Raw genomic sequence first — 19,180 nt, 5'->3', positions numbered from 1 at the left:
CAGTGAATCGCTCTGCTCCCCGCTGCGGGAGAGGGAGGAGCTACCCAGTCTGCGCGGGATACGGGGACCCAGGGCCTGCCTGTTCTGCTTCCTCTGACTGCCTCTCCTGCCATCGACAGCCACCGGGTGTAACCTGGGCAGGCCCTGGGCTCCCATCATCAACCCCCCCACCCAAATGCCCTGTGCTGTGCCATGCGTCACCCCCCTGCAAAGGAGCCAGCAGATGGGGCTGCAACATCAGGGGGCATCTCATGCTTTAGCCGGCACCCTGCAATCCTTCGGCTTAACAACCCACTGTGCACAGAGCATCCCCTTCGACTGGTGGAAAACATCTTCCGACCCTGTGTGTGACGGATCGGGGTGGGCAATTCAGTCAGTCTCCACCTGATGCTTCTGCTGCCGCCCCTAATGCCCCGATCAGATGTAGGGGCTGCAGCTGCTGCCAGCAGGAGGGGCCATTCCCCCCTGCCTGGGTTTTCCTGTCTCTCCATCTCATGGCAGCCCAGAGTTGTACAAAGGTGATGGAGTCTTCTCCCGCCACTGACACCCTGGTCTTGCAACCCCAACCCCCAGGGGGCAAGCCCCACCGCAATGCAGGGCCATGGCCCCGGCCATTTTTGCAGCCCCTCCGCCCACCCAGGAGGCACCCACTCACCAGCATGGAAGGGCTGAGGCACACACAGCTCCTGCTGCTGCTGTGGGCTCTTCCGCGGACTCTTCCTTCGAGGAGGTCTCGTCTCCTCCCAGGCACGGATGGGCTTCAAGGGGACCTTGCGGACTTCCTCAGCCATCCTGCAAGAAGCCAGGACAAGGCATTGCTTGTGAGAGGTGAGAGGCGACTGCCCCGTTCAGCATCAGGGCCAGTCCACGTATGGCCGTTCCACCAGTGCCTACAGCTGCCAGCAGGGAAACAAGCCAATGGATGTGCTCAAAGTCACCCAGGCAGTCAGCAGTACAGGCAGGATTAGAACCCAGGTCTCCGGACTCCCAGGCCCATCCTGCAGGCCAAACGGCCTCCCCCGGGTCACTCCCGCCTCTCCTTCTGCTGGTTAACAAACTGCCCAGCAGACAGGCTGCATCCAACCACTCAGGATTCTTCCTGCCCAGGGAAATTACCCTGATCCCTTCCCCCAGGAATATTGGGGCCGTGGCAGGTCCCAGGTGGGGGAGGGAAGCGGGGTGGGGGAGCCGGGGGCGGTCTGGTGAGCAGCAGGAGTTGCTCTGACCCCACCGTGAAGGGGAAGGAGCAGAAGGCGGGAGAGCAGCGGGCAGGCAGGCTGTGCCGGGGCAGAGCTTTGTGGCGATTTCGCAGCTCGTCTCTCCGAGGCCTGTGTGGGAGCAGCCGCTGCAGAGAATCCCAGGCCTGATTCCCCCCACGCTGGGTCTCCTGAATGGCCCCTGCCCTGGGGGGCTCCATTCCTCACCCAACATCTCCTGATGACTCCCCAGGAAATGCACGGCAGGTGTCCTAAGGCAGCTCCCTCCTGTGCGCATGCCGCTGCCCACTTCCTCACTGGCACCAGGCTAGACCGCCGGCACCGGGGCACTTGGCAGACGTGCGCCGCCCAGCCAGGAGCTCGGGGAAGGCTCGGTGTGGTTGGCGATGCAATGGAAAAGCAGAGGTGGGCAATAGAAGATTCTCCTACCTGGAGTCAGGAGTGGGCAGAAGCCTGCGCGTAAATGGGCCACCCACTTTCTGCTGCCGGTGGCGGAGCTGGAACTGCTGGCTCAGCGTTCCCAGGGGCACCTGCCAGCTCTCGCTCTGCCAGAGCCAAGCCTGGCAGTGAGGGGATGAGGCTGTGCCAGCCAGCAGGGGCGTGTCACAATGGGCAGGTGAGTCACAGACCAGCCAATGTGTGACTCCCCAGCCATGGGATGCCCCAGCCCAGACTTGCTCTGGCCTCGCCGGGGCTTTAGAGCCTGTCCTTCTCCACAGGGGTCATGGGACGGACCTTTCGCTCCCCACAGTCACAGACGTTAGGCCGGAAGGGACCTCTGGGCTCCTCTAGTCCCAGCTCCTGCAGACCCCAGGACAGAGCCCCTCCCTGCGGCCATGCTATTGGAGCCAGGGGGTCTCTGGATCCCCGAATGGGAGAATCACTTCCATCCCAGCTCCTCCTTCTCGTGACAGTGCAGAATGGGGATTCATGAACTCTCCCCACCCCTAGCTCCCAGCCCACATGGCAGGCTCTTTCCACTTTCCCAAGCTGCTGGGTGCTTTGGTCATGGGGTGTAAAATCGTCCCAGTCTCTGCTTCCTCTCCCACTGCTGCAATGATGCAGAAGCTCCTTTAATAGCAGCACCCTCCCACCCCCCCACGCCCAACTGAGTGCCTGGTCTTGCTAACGCTCAATGCCATGACAGCCCCAGGAGATGATTGCTGCGGCGTGTGACGAAGTGGGACTGTTCTTAATGTTTCCTCTGAATAGTGTGGGGGTGCCTCAGTTTCCCCTAGGAGGTTCTTAAGTCTCTAGGTGGTGGGGTAAGGGTGTATGATCATTGCAGAGCCCTAGAGGGCAGGTATGTGCAGGGGTCTGGACAGAGAGAATGGCTGACACCCCGTTTCCTGGCAACTGATGGCCTGGCCCTTCCCCCCTGCAAGGTGAGAGCTAAAAGGGTTGGAGAATAAAGGAATCAGCTGACCTCCTGGCCCGGGAAAGGGACAAAGCCCAGAGGAGGAGGGGCTGGAGAGAGTTTCAGTTGAGGCTGGCTGGGGACATGGAGTGAAGTACAGACGTGGTTCTCTGGCTCACTACCTCCCAAAACGGACCCAGCTGAGGGGTCCTGTTCTCTGCACCTACAAGCTCTGTTTTAGACCATGTTCCTGTCGTCTAATAAACCTTCTGTTTTACTGGCTGGCTGAGAGTCACGTCTGACTGCGGAGTTGGGGGGGCAGGACCCTCTGGCTTCCCCAGGACCCCGCCTGGGCGGACTCGCTGTGGGAAGCTCACGGAGGGGCAGAGGAGGCTGAATGCTCCGAGGTCAGACCCAGGAAGGTGGAAGCTGTGGGAGCTGTTTGCCCTGCAGACAGGCTGCTCACCGAAAGGAGACTTCCCCAGAGTCCTGACTGGCTTCGTAGGGAGCAGTTCCAGAGCATCACCCGTGGACTCCGTGACACGGGGGTCTCGGCCCGGGGGAGGCAGTGACTCCTAGAAGCAGGGAGAGCAGCAGCACCATAGATCAGGGAGGTCTGGCAATGCCAGTGGCTGCCTGGGGTCTGGCAGCCCAGGCACTCAGAGCAGATTGTCAAAGGCCAAACCCCTCTCACCACCGGCTCTGTAGCTCTTCCTTGCTTTCGGTCTGTCTTACGCACCATCCTGGCCCTCATCCCCCTGGCATCCGAGTACTACCCAACCTCAATAGCATTTATTCTAACTGCCCCCTTCAGGGCAGGGTCTGGCAGCTACCCCCACTGTACAGACAGGGAACTACAGCACAGAGGGAAGAAGGGACTTGCTCGAAGACAAACAGAGCATCTGTGGCAGAGCTGGGAAATGAACATGGGTCTCCTGGATCCCAGGATGGCACCTTCTCTTTCAACCTCCTGCCCCTTTCGTCCCTGGTTCAGTGGGAGCTGTGGGAGCTCTCTGGGGCAGAAGGCGGGAGAGCGGCAGGCAGGCAGGCTGTGCCGGGGCAGAGCTTTGTGGCGATTTCGCAGCTCGTCTCTCCAAGGCCTGTGTGGCAGCAGCCGCTGCAGAGAATCCCAGGCCTGATTCCCCCCACGCTGGGTCTCCTGAATGGCCCCTGCCCTGGGGGGCTCCATTCCTCACCCAACATCTCCTGCTGACTCCCCAGGAAATGCACGGCAGGTGTCCTAAGGCAGCTCTCGTCCTCTCCAGAGCTCAGGGGGACTGTCCTGGCATCGGACTGTCCTGGTGAATGGAACAATGGCTCCGGGCAGTCGGAGAATGCCTGTTCCCCCGGCAACCTCAGTGCCATTCCCTCTGGAAGTGATGGTGTCCGCAAGGGTGCTGGAGGTGGTCAGGCCTCGTGGTTGGAGCTGGACTCAGGAGGCCGGGGCGTGGGTGGAGCGAGGCTGGAGCGAGAGCAGGGCTGGAGTAGGACGAGGGGCAGGGCTACCAGCTACCTCCCGGTCTGGGCACTTACCTGGCCCCATCATGCCAGTGGCTGAGCACACGGGTGTTGTGGTATTTAGGCTCTCAATCCCCCCGCAGAGCAGGGACCTGTTCTCCCTCGTTAGCTGAGGCCCGGGGTGGCGGGGACTCACCTGATCTCACGCAGAAGACTGCATGCAATGGAAAAGCAGAGGTGGGCAATAGAAGATTCTCCTACCTGGAGTCAGGAGTGGGCAAAAGCCTGCTCGTAAATGGGCCACCCACTTTCTGCTGCCGGTGGCGGAGCTGGATCTGCTGGCTCAGCGTTCCCCAGCGGCACCTGCCAGCTCTCGCTCTGCCAGAGCCAAGCCTGGCAGTGAGGGGATGAGGCTGTGCCAGCCAGCAGGGGCGTGTCACAATGGGCAGGCGAGTCACAGACCAGCCAATGTGTGACTCCCCAGCCATGGGATGCCCCAGCCCAGACTTGCTCTGGCTTCGCCGGGGCTTTAGAGCCTGTCCTTCCCCACCGGGGTCATGGGAGGGATCTTCCGCTGTTATACCAATAAAATAAAAACCAGCAGGATCTTATTAAAGGCAAAAAGGCAAAATACCACATTTATTGTGAATACAGAAAGAATCATAGTAAGCAGTTAGAAAAGGAGGACTTGTGGCACCTTAGAGACTAACCAATTTATTTGAGCATAAGCTTAGCTCACGAAAGCTTATGCTCAAATAAATTGGTTAGTCTCTAAGGTGCCACAAGTACCCCTTTTCTTTTTGCGAACACAGACTAACACGGCTGTTACTCTGAAGTAAGCAGTTAGTTATAGCTATAACATTCCATTCAACCTCATATTTAGTCACACATTCATTCATACAAACACACACACACACACAGGTTCTGCAAGGTTGTTATCATAGTTACCAGCCTTAGAGTTGCTCATGCCAAGCCACTGGCCAGGTGGCCTGGACATGAGTTTATGAAGCAGATGGTATGATGGGATAACATGGTTTTGGTAATTAAATATTCATGGTAAATAGGCCCAATAGCCTGTGATGGGATATTAGATGGGGTGGGATCTGAGTTACTACAGAGAATTCTTTCCTGGGTATCTGATTGGTGAATCTTGCCCATATGCTCAGCGTTTAGCTGATCGCCAGATTTGGGGTCGGGAGGGAATTTTCCTCCAGGGCAGATTGGAAGAGACCCTGGAGGTTTTTCGCCTTCCTCTGTAGCATGGGGCCCGGGTCACTTGCTGGAGGATTCTCTGCTCCTAGAAGTCTTTGAACCATGATATGAGGACTTCAGTAGTGCAGCCATAGGTGAGAGGTTTATCGCAGGAGTGGGTGGGTGAGATTCTGTGGCCTGCGTTGTGCAGGAGGTCAGACTAGATGATCATAATGGTCCCTTCTGACCTTAATATCTATGAATCTATGAATCTATGAGGAGGGAGCAGGGCCTTGTCAGATGCTCATCTGATGCTCTTGGAAGTTGGTTTGCAGAATCAGACTCCAAAGTTCTCACTTTTTAGAGTCTATTTTTATAGGAATTTCTTCCGATGCCAGTCTATGGGAATTCCTTCATCATGCGGTTGCTGAATCAATCAGCAGATAGCACATTCCTGAGGGCTCCGAGCTGCTAGATGTTATCTTGTTCTTTGGTTCTCCCATTCTTGAGGCTGTTGGGTGGATTCCAGTCTGCCCTCCGGGGGTCCTCTGGTTATTTCCACTTGACGCCGTCTTCAGCCGATGGACACTGGATTCTTAGGCTGGCACCTCCCTGATCATTCAGTTATTATCCACACCAAGCATCCATCCACATACATCCTCTATCTCTATTTTAATCACAATTGTTAATACAACAAAAGGGCGGGGAGTCTCTGGGTGCTGTTTCTGTTGTTCGAGTATTGCTTTGAGTCTCTCTCTCTGTGAATTGCTTTGAGAACAGACTCAGTCTTAGAATGTACGAACACAATTAGCAGCTTGCAAGTTTCACACATAGAGGGAGCGAAACAGCACCAAAAACCAAGAGACCTCTTAATTAGTAATACCCTGGACTTTCAACTGTGGGGAATCAAACTCATTTGTGATTTTAATACAGAACTTCTTTAATATGATCCAACACCGCTCCCCACAGTCACAGACGTTAGGCCGGAAGGGACCTCTGGGCTCCTCTAGTCCCAGCTCCTGCAGACCCCAGGCCAGAGCCCCTCCCTGCGTCCATGCCACTGGAGCCAGGGGGTCTCTGGATCCCCGAGTGGGAGGATCACTTCCATCCCGGCTCCTCCTTCTCGTGACAGTGCAGAACGGGGATTCATGAACTCTCCCCACCCCCGGCTCCCAGCCCACCCGAGCGGCTCTTTCCACTTTCCCAAGCTGCCGGGTGCTTTGGCCACGGGATGTAAAATGGTCCCGTCTCTGCTTCCTCTCCCACCGCTGCAACGACGCAGAAGCTGCTTTAATAGCAGCCCCTCCCCTGCCCAACTGAGTCCCAGGCCTTGCTAACGCTCAGTGCCACGGCAGCCCCAGGAGATGATTGCTGCGGGGGTCTCGGCCCGGGGGAGGCACTGACTCCTAGAAGCAGGGAGAGCAGCAGCACCATAGATCAGGGAGGTCTGGCAATGCCAGTGGCTGCCTGGGGTCTGGCAGCCCAGGCACTCAGAGCAGATTGTCAAAGGCCAAACCCCTCTCACCACCGGCTCTGTAGCTCCCCCTTGCTTTCGGTCTGTCTTAGGCACCATCCTGGCCCTCATCCCCCTGGCATCCGAGCACTGCCCAACCTCAATTGCATTTATTCTAACTGCCCCCTTCAGGGCAGGGCCTGGTTGCTACCCACACTGTACAGACAGGGAACCGCTGCAGAGAGAGAATAAGGGACTTGCTCGAAGACAAACAGAGCATCTGTGGCAGAGCTGGGAAATGAACATGGGTCTCCTGGGTCCCAGGATGGCACCTTCTCTTCCAACTTCCTGCCCCCTTCGTCCCTGGTTCAGTGGGAGCTGTGGGAGCTCTCTGGGGCACAGGAGCTGGCTGGTGCCCAGATGGAGCTACGTTGCCTATTGCATAGATCTCGCTTTTCCCGAACATTGAAAATGCTGCTCCAACCATACCAGGGCCCGCCAGGATCCTTGCAGCTGGTCAGTGCTAAATTGTGAACTGTGCCCTGGCCTCCCAGAGCGGGGCAATGGGAGAGGGTGGGGCTGGCCCAAGGCCCTGCTGGATTGCAGCTCACGCGTACGGAGTCCCAGTGCTACAGAGCTCTGTGCCGGGGCAGCGCTTTGTGGGGGTTTCGCAGCTCCTGTGTCCAAGGCCTGTGTGGGAGCAGCCGCTGCAGAGAATCCCAGGACTGATTCCCCCCACGCTGGGTCTCCTGAATGGCCCCTGCCCTGGGGGGCTCCAGTCCTCACCCAATGTCTCCTGCTGACTCTCCAGCAGCTGCACGGCAGGCGTCCTAAGGCACCTCTAGTCCTCTCCAGAGCTCAGGGGGACTGTCCTGGCATCGGACTGTTGCTGGCACCCAGTGCCGAGAGGCTGAACAACAGCTTGAATGGTTCCTTTCCCGGTGTGCTACACCCAATAATCACAACGGGGTGGAGAAGCAGAAAAGTTTATTTGAAGCTTCAAATAGGTACCGGGAGATTTGAATCTCAAATCCTGTACACAGAGCAGGAAGTTACACAGGCTTTTATACATCCTTTTTCCCAGCATACTTATCCAATAGCAAGCTGCCCCAAGTATCCATATAGCCAGCCAATCCAGTTCCCAGCTAGTCCCTGGTTCTCTGTATCATTTGTTAAACTCTACATAAAGCTGCTTTATTCAGCATTGTTCTTCCATATCTGCCCTGTGTGGCCTTGCTTAGTTTCAGGCAGTCTGACTCTGCAGCATATTGTTGCAGATTCTCAGCATAACCACTGTGTGTGCCTCCAGGCGGGGCGGGGGGGGGGGGGGGGGGGGGGAAGGACACTTGGGCCTAGGACGCAGAGCTGCTGCGAGTGCCTCCAGGCGGGAGCGGGGGCCAAGGACACCTGGGCCTAGTACGAGGGGGCTTCATCGACACTCGTGGTCTTCCATCCCCTCGAGTTACCTAGTGGCCATGCCCCAGTGTCCCCAACAGGACTGTCCTGGGGAATGGAACAATTGCTCCGGGCAGCCGGAGAATGCCTGTTCCCCCGGCAACCTCAGTGCCATTCCCTCTGGAAGTGATGGTGTCAGCGAAGGTGGGGAGGTGGTCAGGCCTCGGGGTTGGAGCTGGACTCAGGAGGCCGGGGCGTGGGTGGAGCGAGGCTGCTGCTGTGAGACTGAAATACTTGCTCCGGGAGTCACGGGCCTGTTCCTGGCTTGTGGATTGGCGGGAGCCCGGCACAGGAGGGACTCAGGGCCTGACACATGGCTCCAGGGGGCGCTTGGCTCCCGGCCCCGCTGGGCACTGACAGGCCAGGTGCAGGGGGCCAGGCGCAGCACCAGGGAGGACATTGGGGAGGCAGGAGCGCTGAGGTGGGGCTGAGCGGGCAGGTGCTGAGGAGCTGCGGCCGGTTGGCCAGCAGGGAGGAGGAGCAGCACCCAGCTGTGGAGGGCCCAGCTGCAGCTCCACACGGGGCGCGGCCAGAGCCTGGCAGGCGGCTGGCTGAAGTGGCACTTTGTGATCTGGCGCAGGCGGGAGCTGGCTCCCCACATCTGAACGCTCTGCAGTGCCGGCGGATTCGCATCTAAACCCGGATCTGGCTCCCAATTCACAGCTGGCCCCTCCCCCCGATCTGGAGTGGCTGAGACTCCAGCGCTCTGGGGAAGAGGCCAACAAATGCCAGGTCCTGGGGTGGGCTTCCCCCAGAGACAACCCCGTGCTGGGAAGGGAGGTTCCAAGAGCCGGCAGCTCCAGCACTCACACTCCCAGCGTCCTGGGAATGAGCCAGGAGCAGAGTCCCAGTCCCCGTTCCCTGGCATTAATCCAGGGACTCCGCACTGGGGATGTGCACCTGGCAGCACGCAGCCTCCTGAGAACACACAGGCCAGGGTGCAGGGCGAGGGCTCCCAGAGAGAAACGGCAGGAGGGCAATGCTGGGAACCCCCAGGCCATCTTCAGCTCAAGCATGAGGGCACCCCAGCATCCTGGAGAGCATGAATCTAGCTTCAGCTCAGCCTTTATGTCCCCCCGTTCTCTGTGCTAGATGGGTTGGTCTCCCGGGGGGGACGAAAGTGCCCATCAGGAGTTCCTGGCTTATCCAACGTCAGTTTCCCGCTCTTGTGAAAAAAACGGTGACTTCCCTTACACCGGAGCTGGTGTTCTTCAGGCTGGGCTGGGCCTGTACACGTTCCCCTGTCGGGGTGTGTGCACCCAGGGCCCATGAGTTGCAGACGTTTGCCAACGAACATTTGCCAACAGACGTTTGCCCCCTGCTCTCCCCATGTGCTCAGGGACCGCCATCAAAAGAGCACGTCTGCCACCTCCCTCTCAAGTCCTTCGCACCTGCATACTGCCAGGGGAACATCCCCATTTCTACTGAGGACTCAGGGACAGGGTTTATGATGAACCGGCTGGAGTTGATCTCCCCTCCCGCCCGGCGTGTTGCACCCCTACGGCTAGCTGGGGATCCAAACTGACACTCCCCGGTTTGAGCCCCTGCCTAGCCAGGCCCTGTTCCTTCCCCCTAGGCAGTTGTTGGCCCTGAACTCCTGCAGGCAGCCATGACACACAGGTGCTTGGGGGCTTGAGAGAAGGGCTATCACCAGCTGAATGACCCCTGCCTGTACGGTGGGGACTGAGGCCACTTTGCCAGCAGGTGCCCCCCAAGTCCTGTGCTATGCTGAGTCTGGGGAGATGGGCAGGTTCAGCCTCATTAGAAGGGATCGGCCAGACAGAAAGGCAGAATCGGGTCCCCGCACGGAGCCCCTCTACTTCCTGCCTGTGTCCTAACCACCAGGACAGTGGCCAATCCCACCTTCAGGTCAGGTTCCAGCGTCAGGCCCTGTCCATACCCACAGCGTGTGGCACCCAGCATGCACTGATAGACTCCGGTACATGCAGTAAGTTCACAGACACTAGAAACTGCCTAACACCAGGCTGGGGGCTGGGGATGTGTAGGGTACAGAGCACAGCACCCCCTAAGGCCAGGCAGGAGGGCTGGGAAATGCATATGATACAGAGCACAGCGCCCTCTAACACCTGGCAGGGGGGCTGAGAGATGGGGGGTGTAGGCTACAGAGCACAGCGCCCCCTAACGCCGGCCAGGGGGCCTGGAAGCTGGGGGAATATGTAGGATCCGGAGCACAGCATCCCCTAACACCAGGCTGGGGGGCAGGGAGAGGGGGGATATGTGGGGTACAGAGCACAGCGCCCCCTAACACCAGGACACGAGGTCTCGTCCGTCTCAGGGTGGAAATGATCACACCCTTCGAATGGGGGATCTGCCACGGGCACTGGCAGGAGCGCGTTGCTTTACATTAAGGTTCTTTGGCTGATGGGCGAACCTCACCCCGCCCTGCGTTTCGAGTGTGAACAGTTGTCGATGGAAACCCAGACGGCAGAGATGGAGCAGGACTAACCGGGGTCACTGGGTCTCACCCTCACCCCGTGTCTACACTGTACGAGGGTGGGAAATAGCAGGTGCCTTTTCTTGCCCTGATACGATTTTGGAGATGCCGATGCTTGCGACAGCTTTCTCCCTGTGTCGGTTGTGGGATCCAGGGGAGCCGTCTGTGTGCTCTGTACAGAACAAGGCGTGTAGATCATTTATACCTCAATGGATCACAGTAAATACAGTTATTTAATATATCAAATAAAGGCAGAACAATACATCAAAAAGCATCAAAATGAAAGAGAGGATTGCTATGTACAGGGGGGATTGCTATGTACAGGGGGGTTTGCACGTGACTAGTTAACTGCTCGAGAGCTTTCATCACCGTATACTTTCTGACAGGTTTCTGCACCCTGTGTAGGGTTTACGTCCCGCCCTCCGTCCCCGTTTCCGGTCGTATACGTTTTTGGCGCCGTCGGCCCTTTTGAACATTTCTTTTGTATTGTTTTCTGTGTTTGGCCTGGGGAAGGTTGCGTTCTTGTGTTTTGACATATTTCGAGAAAAAGTATGAACAAGTAGAAAGAAAGGCTGTAAGGGGTTTGCGGCTCCCTCCCCGTCCATCAGGGTGGGAGACCACGCTCCTCGCTACGATACTTCCGGGGTACCTTGGTTCAGGGGAAAATTAGCCCAGTGTTAATGGTTCAGGCCTGCAGTCAGGCTGAGCAATGGTAGAGAGTCTGTTTGCCTAGGGCCCTCATTCAGGGCAGGGCTGCTGTCGAGTAGGGGCTCTGGCCTACAGTCAGGCAGGCAGAGCAGCAGAAGGTCCATTTGCCTGGCCCTTGATCAGGGCGGGGCAGCAATCAAGTAGCGGGGCTCTGGCCTACAGTCCGGCAGAGCCGTCGCCGTCTAGGGGAGCTTAGCTCTCTGGTGGGAGAGTCAGCACAACCGTCTGGCGTCCTGATTCAGGCGGGTGCCAGACCAATCAGGCCTCCTGACAACCAGGTGGGGAACCTGCCACTCCTGACGGTGGCGTGGCGGTGCTCGGGGAACCCAGGCCTTCCCGCTCCACCGCGTCCCCACCCAGGGCCCTAAACAGCAGCGGAGTGGTCCGCCACTGGGTCAGCGGGGAAAATCCGATCACAACATGCTGGCCGGCTTGTAGTCAATAACACAGCTGAAGCCGATTCAGCTGCCCTGGGCTCCTTCCTACACACCCATTCCGTGTGTACATGGGTTCCAGGGTTGTTGTTCGCTTCGCTGGGGTAGATGGCTAGTGGCAGCCCCACCAGCTCCTTGGAGTCCCCGGCGTCTGGCAGCGCCGGCAGCCCCTCTGGCTCTCTGTCAGGATAGCGCTTTCCATTAGGGGAGCAGGGAAGAGACGTCCTGCTCCTCCAGCAGCTCTCTCCCAACTCAGCTGGAGGGGCGGCCTTTTATAGTTCCGCTTCCTGTCCCGCCCCTCTGCTTCCGGCAGGGTGGCATGCGGTGGGAGACAAGCCTGCTTTCTGCAACCCTCCTGCCCCCAACAACCCACTTCAGCGAGTCCCAAAATCAAATCCACTTACCAGGGGCCTCCTCTCCTCTTTGCGCTTCGCCAACATCCGGGGTAGAAAAGAGCTCCTGGCAGCATGCATCTCTGACCTCCGAGTCATCTTCTGCCTCTGGGTCCCCCTCCACATCCTCGTCCAAGATTTCCTCCTCCTGGCTCGGTCCACTCTCAACTGACATGCGAGCCACCGAAGTATCCACAGTGGTGTTAGCAATGGAGGTGGGGTCGCCGCGGAGTATCATGTCCAGCTCTTTGGAGAACCGGCAGCTCGTAGGCGCAGCACCGGAGTGGCGGTTTGCCTCCCGCGCCCTGTGCTCGGCGTTCCGCAGCTCCTTCATTTTCATCCTAAACTGCCGTGTGTCCCGGTCATCGCCCCTTTCTGTCATGCATCGTGAAATCTGTCCGTAGGTGTAATGATGCTGGTTCTGGCGGGACCCAACTGAGAGTGCCAGTTCAGGACAAACTGCTTCAAGCAGGGCAGTTACAGCCGAAGGCTGGGGCTTTTCCACCTCTAAGGCAAACCAAACCAGCCAAACAGAGCAGACTTTGGTCTCACCCCACTGGCTCACCACAAGTCACACAAGCAATTCCCTTAGACGCTCCAGTTTCCCAGGATCCCCAACAGTACCACTTGTTATGGGGACAAATGGCTATGAAAACCAATACCCCAGGAAAAGAAAAAAGGTTCTCTTGATCCCAAAGGACAAAGCCACAGACCCAGGTCAATATACAAAGCAGACCTTGTCCCAAATCACGCTGTAGCCAACCCTTTAGACTCTAAAATCTAAAGGTTTGTTCATAAAAGGAAAAAGCTATAGATGAGAGCTAGAATTGGTGAAATGGAATCAATGACATACAGTCATGGCCAAGTTCTTGGTTCAGGCTTGTGGAAGCGACAGAATAAACTGCAGGTTCACATCAAGTCTCTGGAGAACATCCACAGCTGGGATGCGTCTTTCAGTTTTTGGTTCAAAGCTTCAGTGTAGCAAAGTCCCTCCAGAGGGATGAAGCAGGACTGAAGACAAGATGGAGGAGCTGCAGCAGCTTTTTATATTCTCTTGCCATGTGGTCTTTCTTTCTTTGTCCCAAAGACAAGCTGTCCATCACGTGGCCTGGAAAAACCTCCGAGTTCTGTCCATAGGCAGGTCCCTGCACACCGTGCTGAGTCCCAAGGCTTGTCTGCCTTCTCTCAATGGGTCAATTGTGTAGCTGATGGTCCTTAATCGGCCATCAAGCAGGCTAGGCATTGCATCCGATGAAGTGAGCTGTAGCTCACGAAAGCTTATGCTCAAATAAATTTGTTAGTCTCTAAGGTGGCACAAGTCCTCCTTTCCAACTTGTCTGGGGTGTCTCCCAGAAGCATAATACAAGTTTGAACCACAGACACTATAGAGCCAATACTTATAACTTAAAATACAAAAATGACACAAGCATATAGATAGCACAGTCATAACCAGCAAACCGTAACCTTGCCTTAGACACCTTAGTGGACCCCCCTTTATACAAGATTTGGTGCCACTACAGGACCTTGGTTGCAACAATGATCTATATGGTCCCAGTTCAAGTCAATAACGTCACAGTAGGTATCATAATTGCTACGTCCGGAGTGCAGCTGGGACTGTACAGCCTCCTCTCCCCAAATGCTGATGAGGTCCAGCAGCTCGGCATAGCTCCAAGCAGGGGGATCGCCTGGTGCGTGGAGCAGGCCTGGCCACCTGGAAAGATGCACTGCACTCATCACCGAGCAAACAGGAAGGGGACTTTCAAAATGGCAAAGGAGTTTATGGAGTGGGGATGATGGATGGTCACCTGAGGGCCAGGCAGTAGAGTTCAAACCGATGACCAGAGAGGCGAGAGCAGGCATTGTGGGACACCTCCCGGAGGCCAATCGCAGCGCCGTAATCGACCTCGGTGTCTACACTGGCACCGCAGCCTGTAGCCCCGGTGCAGAAAGTTTTTTAAACTGTGCAGGGCTTTTTTTAAAGCGCTGCAACTGCCCTGTTTCCGCGCCCTGAGTGGCGTGGCCGTGCGTCCACCTCACCAGTTGCAGAGCAGAAAGCTGCTTTGCCGCGCTGCAACTTGCCAGCGTAGACAGGACCTAAGGAAACAGAGCCATGACTTTAAACCTCCTGTTCACCGGAAAAAAACAAGGCTGTGTTTTGGAGTGGAATAAAAATGCACCTTTTAAAAATGCTGTAACAGTTTTAACACACCATGAAAGTTATATTAAGCTTATTAAACATTTTAGATTTTTGTTGCATTATCAGACTGCTGTTGTTCTTAAATGTTTGCAGCCCACGGGCTGAGACATAGATACATGCTTCTGTGTTTGTTTTGGGACTAGAAGCTGTATTAAAAGTAACGCTTTATAAAAACAAAAAGTTTTTTTCATTTGTACTTTGTGTTTCTAAGAAGACAAAAAACATTTTAGTAATAAGTTTAACGGGCATTTTTGAATTAGCCAGTTTGTTTTCAAAAGATGTCTAGCTATCATTAAGCAAAAGCCAGGGCCGTAAAGTTAATTAAAGGAAACAGGCATGTAGATATCAAAGCCTCCTGGTTACAGAAATGTGAATGGCCACATCACCATTTACAAAATCTTTTTATTAACTGTTTAAATAAACTTACTATATAAAAGAATACAAAAAGAGACCCAAACCAAAACAGTTTTACCTTTAAATTGTCAAGAAAGCTTTAAAAATCAGGGTACAGTTAAAACCCTCATGTTTTTAAGGTTTGGATTTAGACAAAAAAGAAGAAAAAGCAGCTGATGTGAAAAAGTTCTGACAGAGATAAGGGGCTTGTTCTGTTCCCAACATACACACACACATACGTTCTTCTTTTCTCATGTTTTTTTGAAATGTAAACCAGGACACACAAGTTTGCTTTAGGCCTTTTATATAAAATCTGCATGGAGCAGGATTTAAAAATAGCTCCCTTCCCCTGTTTAGCTCGCCTGTCCTGTGACAAAAGTTGTTTCACTGTAAAGATGGCCAGAACATGTATGAATTTAAAACAAACAAGAACCCACAGCAGATTGCTTTTCAAAAGACACCCTTTGAACTTATTAAGAGTGTAAAATAAAGAAGCACCTCGGGGTTAAAACCACAGGCAGTTTACAAAAGTAATTTGTTAAAGTTAAATTAAGTTTTTATTGACTTAGGGATTTTTGTCTGAATTTTTTGCTGCATTTGTTTCTAAATGTTTGCAGTCTGTGTGCTGAGACCCAGGTACAAGCTCTTTTTTAACTGTTTAAATGGACTTAATCTATCAAAGAATGCAAAAAGAGAAAGCTGTTTTTGTTTGGTTAGCTTGAAATTGTAAAGAAAGCTTTAAAAATCAGGGTACAGTTAAAAACCTCACGTTTTGAAAGTATGGATTTCTACAAAACACAAGAAAAAGCAGCTTATGTGAACCAGTTAGCTTTTTTTTTTTAAACCAGAGATAAGGTATTTGTCGCCCCCCTTCGCCACCCCCCGCACACACATTTTTCTTTTCTAATGATTTTTTAAATGGAAACCAAAGGCAAACAAACTTGGAAGGGTTTTAAAATGCTAAAAGGAAACATAAAAAGACATGATGAAAGGTTGTTTTTTTTTAAAGTGTTCATTTGCTTTTCAGAGTTTTGCCCAAGTCAATTGACCAGAGTACAAAAATATAGCGTTAGTTTCTTTTTAAAGCATTTGCCTATGAGTACTTTTGTATGATTTCTTGAATATGTGACCAAGCAATGCAGTGGCTCCTACCCCTTATGAAAATTCCTAATGAATTTAAGAAACCTTTCCAGAGGTTTTTTAAACTCCTGATAGAATTGAATGCTAATTTTTATCCTGGCTACCCAATTTTGTAGGCTGTATTTTTTAAAAACCTACAAAACCTACAAAAAGGCTCACACTCTTTATTAAACCCCTTAAATCTTTAGCATGATGTCTATAGAACCCCAATGTCTTTAATCCCTTTTAAATTTGATGGGACTTTTCCCACTGGGGCTGACAGACGAACAACAAAAATGATTTTGGGGGTTTTTAGAGAGAGTTCCCTGTTTTAAAATTTCACAGTTTAATTAAAAGAAAAGGAGTACTTGTGGCACCTTCGAGACTAACCAATTTATTTGAGCATAAACTTTTGTGAGCTACAGCTCACTTCATCGGATGCTGTAGCTCACGAAAGCTTATGCTCAAATGAATTGGTTAGTCTCTAAAGTGCCACAAGTCCTCCTTTTCTTTTTGCGAATACAGACTAACACGGCTGTTACTCTGAAACAGTTTAATTAGATTCTGTAAACTCAGCTCCTTGAACTTTTTCATGGTCCAAGCCCACGAATTTCACAATTGTTGGGACAGAAGCATCCAGCATTCTGTGTGTACTTCTCCTCTGAATGCTGGTTTCTACTGGGAGAGGGCCCTACTACAGCACATTTTATAGCCTGTGGTCATAAGTTGTTATATCTACTGGTAGCAGATAGGCACAAGAAACAGCCCTCTGACTAGGTACACTTGTTTTCCAGCACACAGCGATGAGGCCGCTGGCCTGCCTGCCGGCGATTTTGGAAAACCCCCACCCCACCTCTTTCCTGACTTTTTCCCCGCCACTTAACACTTGCTAAACATACAATGTTTAATCATATCAAATAAAGTTTTTAAGAGATTTGACCTATTTGAAGCAGGCCCTTCTGCTTTTAAAAAATTTTTGCAGCAAAGGCAGAGGACTAAAACTAAATGTAAACCTAAAGGGCTGCCAAGTTTTACTGAAGACTAATAAGATCAACACCTGTTTACAGGAACCTTAATGGTAAGGACATAGCAATATTACCATTCACGGTCTATTTAACACCTTTTTAACCGTTGAAATGAACTCCCTTGTTCTGTAGTGAAATAAAGAGGCCCCCTTTTAACACAAACTGGTTTAAACTGTTCAGAAGGTGTCTACACTGTCCACGTGAAATCGCTGCCGCGACAGCACTTTAAGGAGGCAGTGTCCTCGCGGCTCCAGCTCAGGAGGGTGTTTTTTCACACCCCTGAGCGGGGCAAGTTTCAGCACTGTACGTGGCAGTGTAGACAAGCCCTAATTGAACTGTGAAATTTTAAAACAGGGAACTCTCTCTAAAAACCCCCAAAATCATTTTTGTTGTCTGTCTGTCAGCCCCGGTGGGAAAAGTTCCATAAAATTTAAAAGGGCTTAAAGCCAATGGGGTTATCTATCTATCTATCTATCTATCTATCTATCTATCTATCTATCTATCTATCTAGTGGGAAAGGTGCTTGGGGCCCGTTTTCTTAGATAAGAATAAGGCAGTTAAAGGGGGTGGGTAGTGAGGGGAGGGGCGGGGAGGGGAGGGAGAGGGCTCTTGTTTAAAAATCTTGGGTTGATAGGATTGGTTCAGGAAAATGCCTTCTATGATGCAGCTGTAGAACAGTTTCTGATTGATGCGCCCGAGAGGCGGAGATAACCATGCTGGGGGCTGTGAGCCTTGGGAGCTCCCTCTTTTCCTGGGACGGGGGGGGGGCAGCCGCAAGGGTAAGCTCTCTTCCCCCTCCCCGTCCACCCCCCTGCAGCTTGCTCTACTTTCCTTGCATAATGACAGGTTTCAGAGTAGCAGCCGTGTTAGTCTGTATTGGCAAAAAGAAAAGGAGGACTTGTGGCACCTTAGAGATTAACACATTTATTTGAGCATAAGCTTTCGTGAGCTATAGCTCACTTCATCGGATGCTCACGAAAGCTAATGCTCAGATAAATTTGTTAGTCTCGAAGGTGCCACAAGGACTCCTCTTCTTTATACTTTCCTTGTCTCACCAACCAAAAAGGATCTTTTCCTGTTTTCTATACTCTCCTTCTCTAACTAACCAAAAAAAGGATCTTTCTCTCTTTTGCACAGCTCTGTGTTCTGCTTACTAAGAAAAAAGGATCTTTCTCTCTCTTTCTGTTTTCTGTATTTTACACAGCCCTGTGTCACTGACATAGGATCTCTAGCTCATTTTTCGGCCGTGTGATTTCTTTCACCCGACCTTCTCAACCTTCCTTTTTCCTCTTTTCTTTAATGAGCCTTTGCTTTTTAAAATTTATTTCAATTTTTTGACTCTTATTATTTTTTAGACCCAACAAAAATAACCTTTTACCATGTTCTTACTAATCTATAAAAAACACTCCTCTCTCTTGTTGCTTTCTATAGTTTCCCCTCTTCCTTCTATTTAAAAGAACCTTTCTTTCCTTTTTTCTTCTAAGGCTAAGCAATTTTTCTTTTGTTAAAACTCCTTTCCTTTAAGGCCTCTGTCGCGAGGGTCGCGAGGGGGCATGGTCTCCTGCCCTGACAGCCTGGGAGGGAGCCGCGAACGCCCCCTGGTGGGCAGAACTGGGACACCCATGGCAGCAGAGGGGCGGGGCTGGAAGCTGCACTATAAAAGGCCGGCCCTCCAGCTGAGCAGCACGTCTCTTCCCTGCTGCGGAAGGACAGAGCTAATGGAGAGCGCTATCCTGACAGAGACCCAGAGAGGATGCCAGACGCCGGGGAAGCCGAGGAGCTGGTGGGGCTGCCACTCACCGTCCTCCCCTAGAGCTCGCTGTTGCCAGCGGGGAAAGGGCTGGGGGGGAGTCCTCCTCTCTGGCCCCTATCCCGGAGCAGCTCGCCTGCACCCCAAACTCATCCCCAGCCCTGCCCCACCCCAGAGCCCACACCCCCAGCCAGAGCTTTCACCTCCCTACCGCACCCTCAACCCTCGCTCTGAGCCCCTCCAACACCCCAAACACCTTATCCCCAGTCCTAGCCAGAGCCCTCATCCCCCCCACACCCCAACCCTCTGCCCCAGCCCTGAGCCCCCTCCAACACCACAGAGCCCTCATCCCCCCACACCCCAACCCTCTGCCTGAGCCCCCTCCAACACCACAAACCCCTCATCTCCAGCCCGAGACAGAGCCCTCATCCCCCCACATCCCAACCCTCTGCCCCAGCCCTGAGCCCCTTCCAACACTACAAACCCCTCATCTCCAGCCCTAGACAGAGCCCTCATCCCCCTGAACTCCAACCCTCTGCCCCTGCCCTGAGCCCCCTCCAACACCACAAACCCCTC

Source organism: Lepidochelys kempii, chromosome 23, assembly GCF_965140285.1.
Source record: "Lepidochelys kempii isolate rLepKem1 chromosome 23, rLepKem1.hap1, whole genome shotgun sequence".
NCBI classification, from domain to species: domain Eukaryota; kingdom Metazoa; phylum Chordata; order Testudines; family Cheloniidae; genus Lepidochelys; species Lepidochelys kempii.
Note: the sequence above shows the minus strand (reverse complement) of the source record.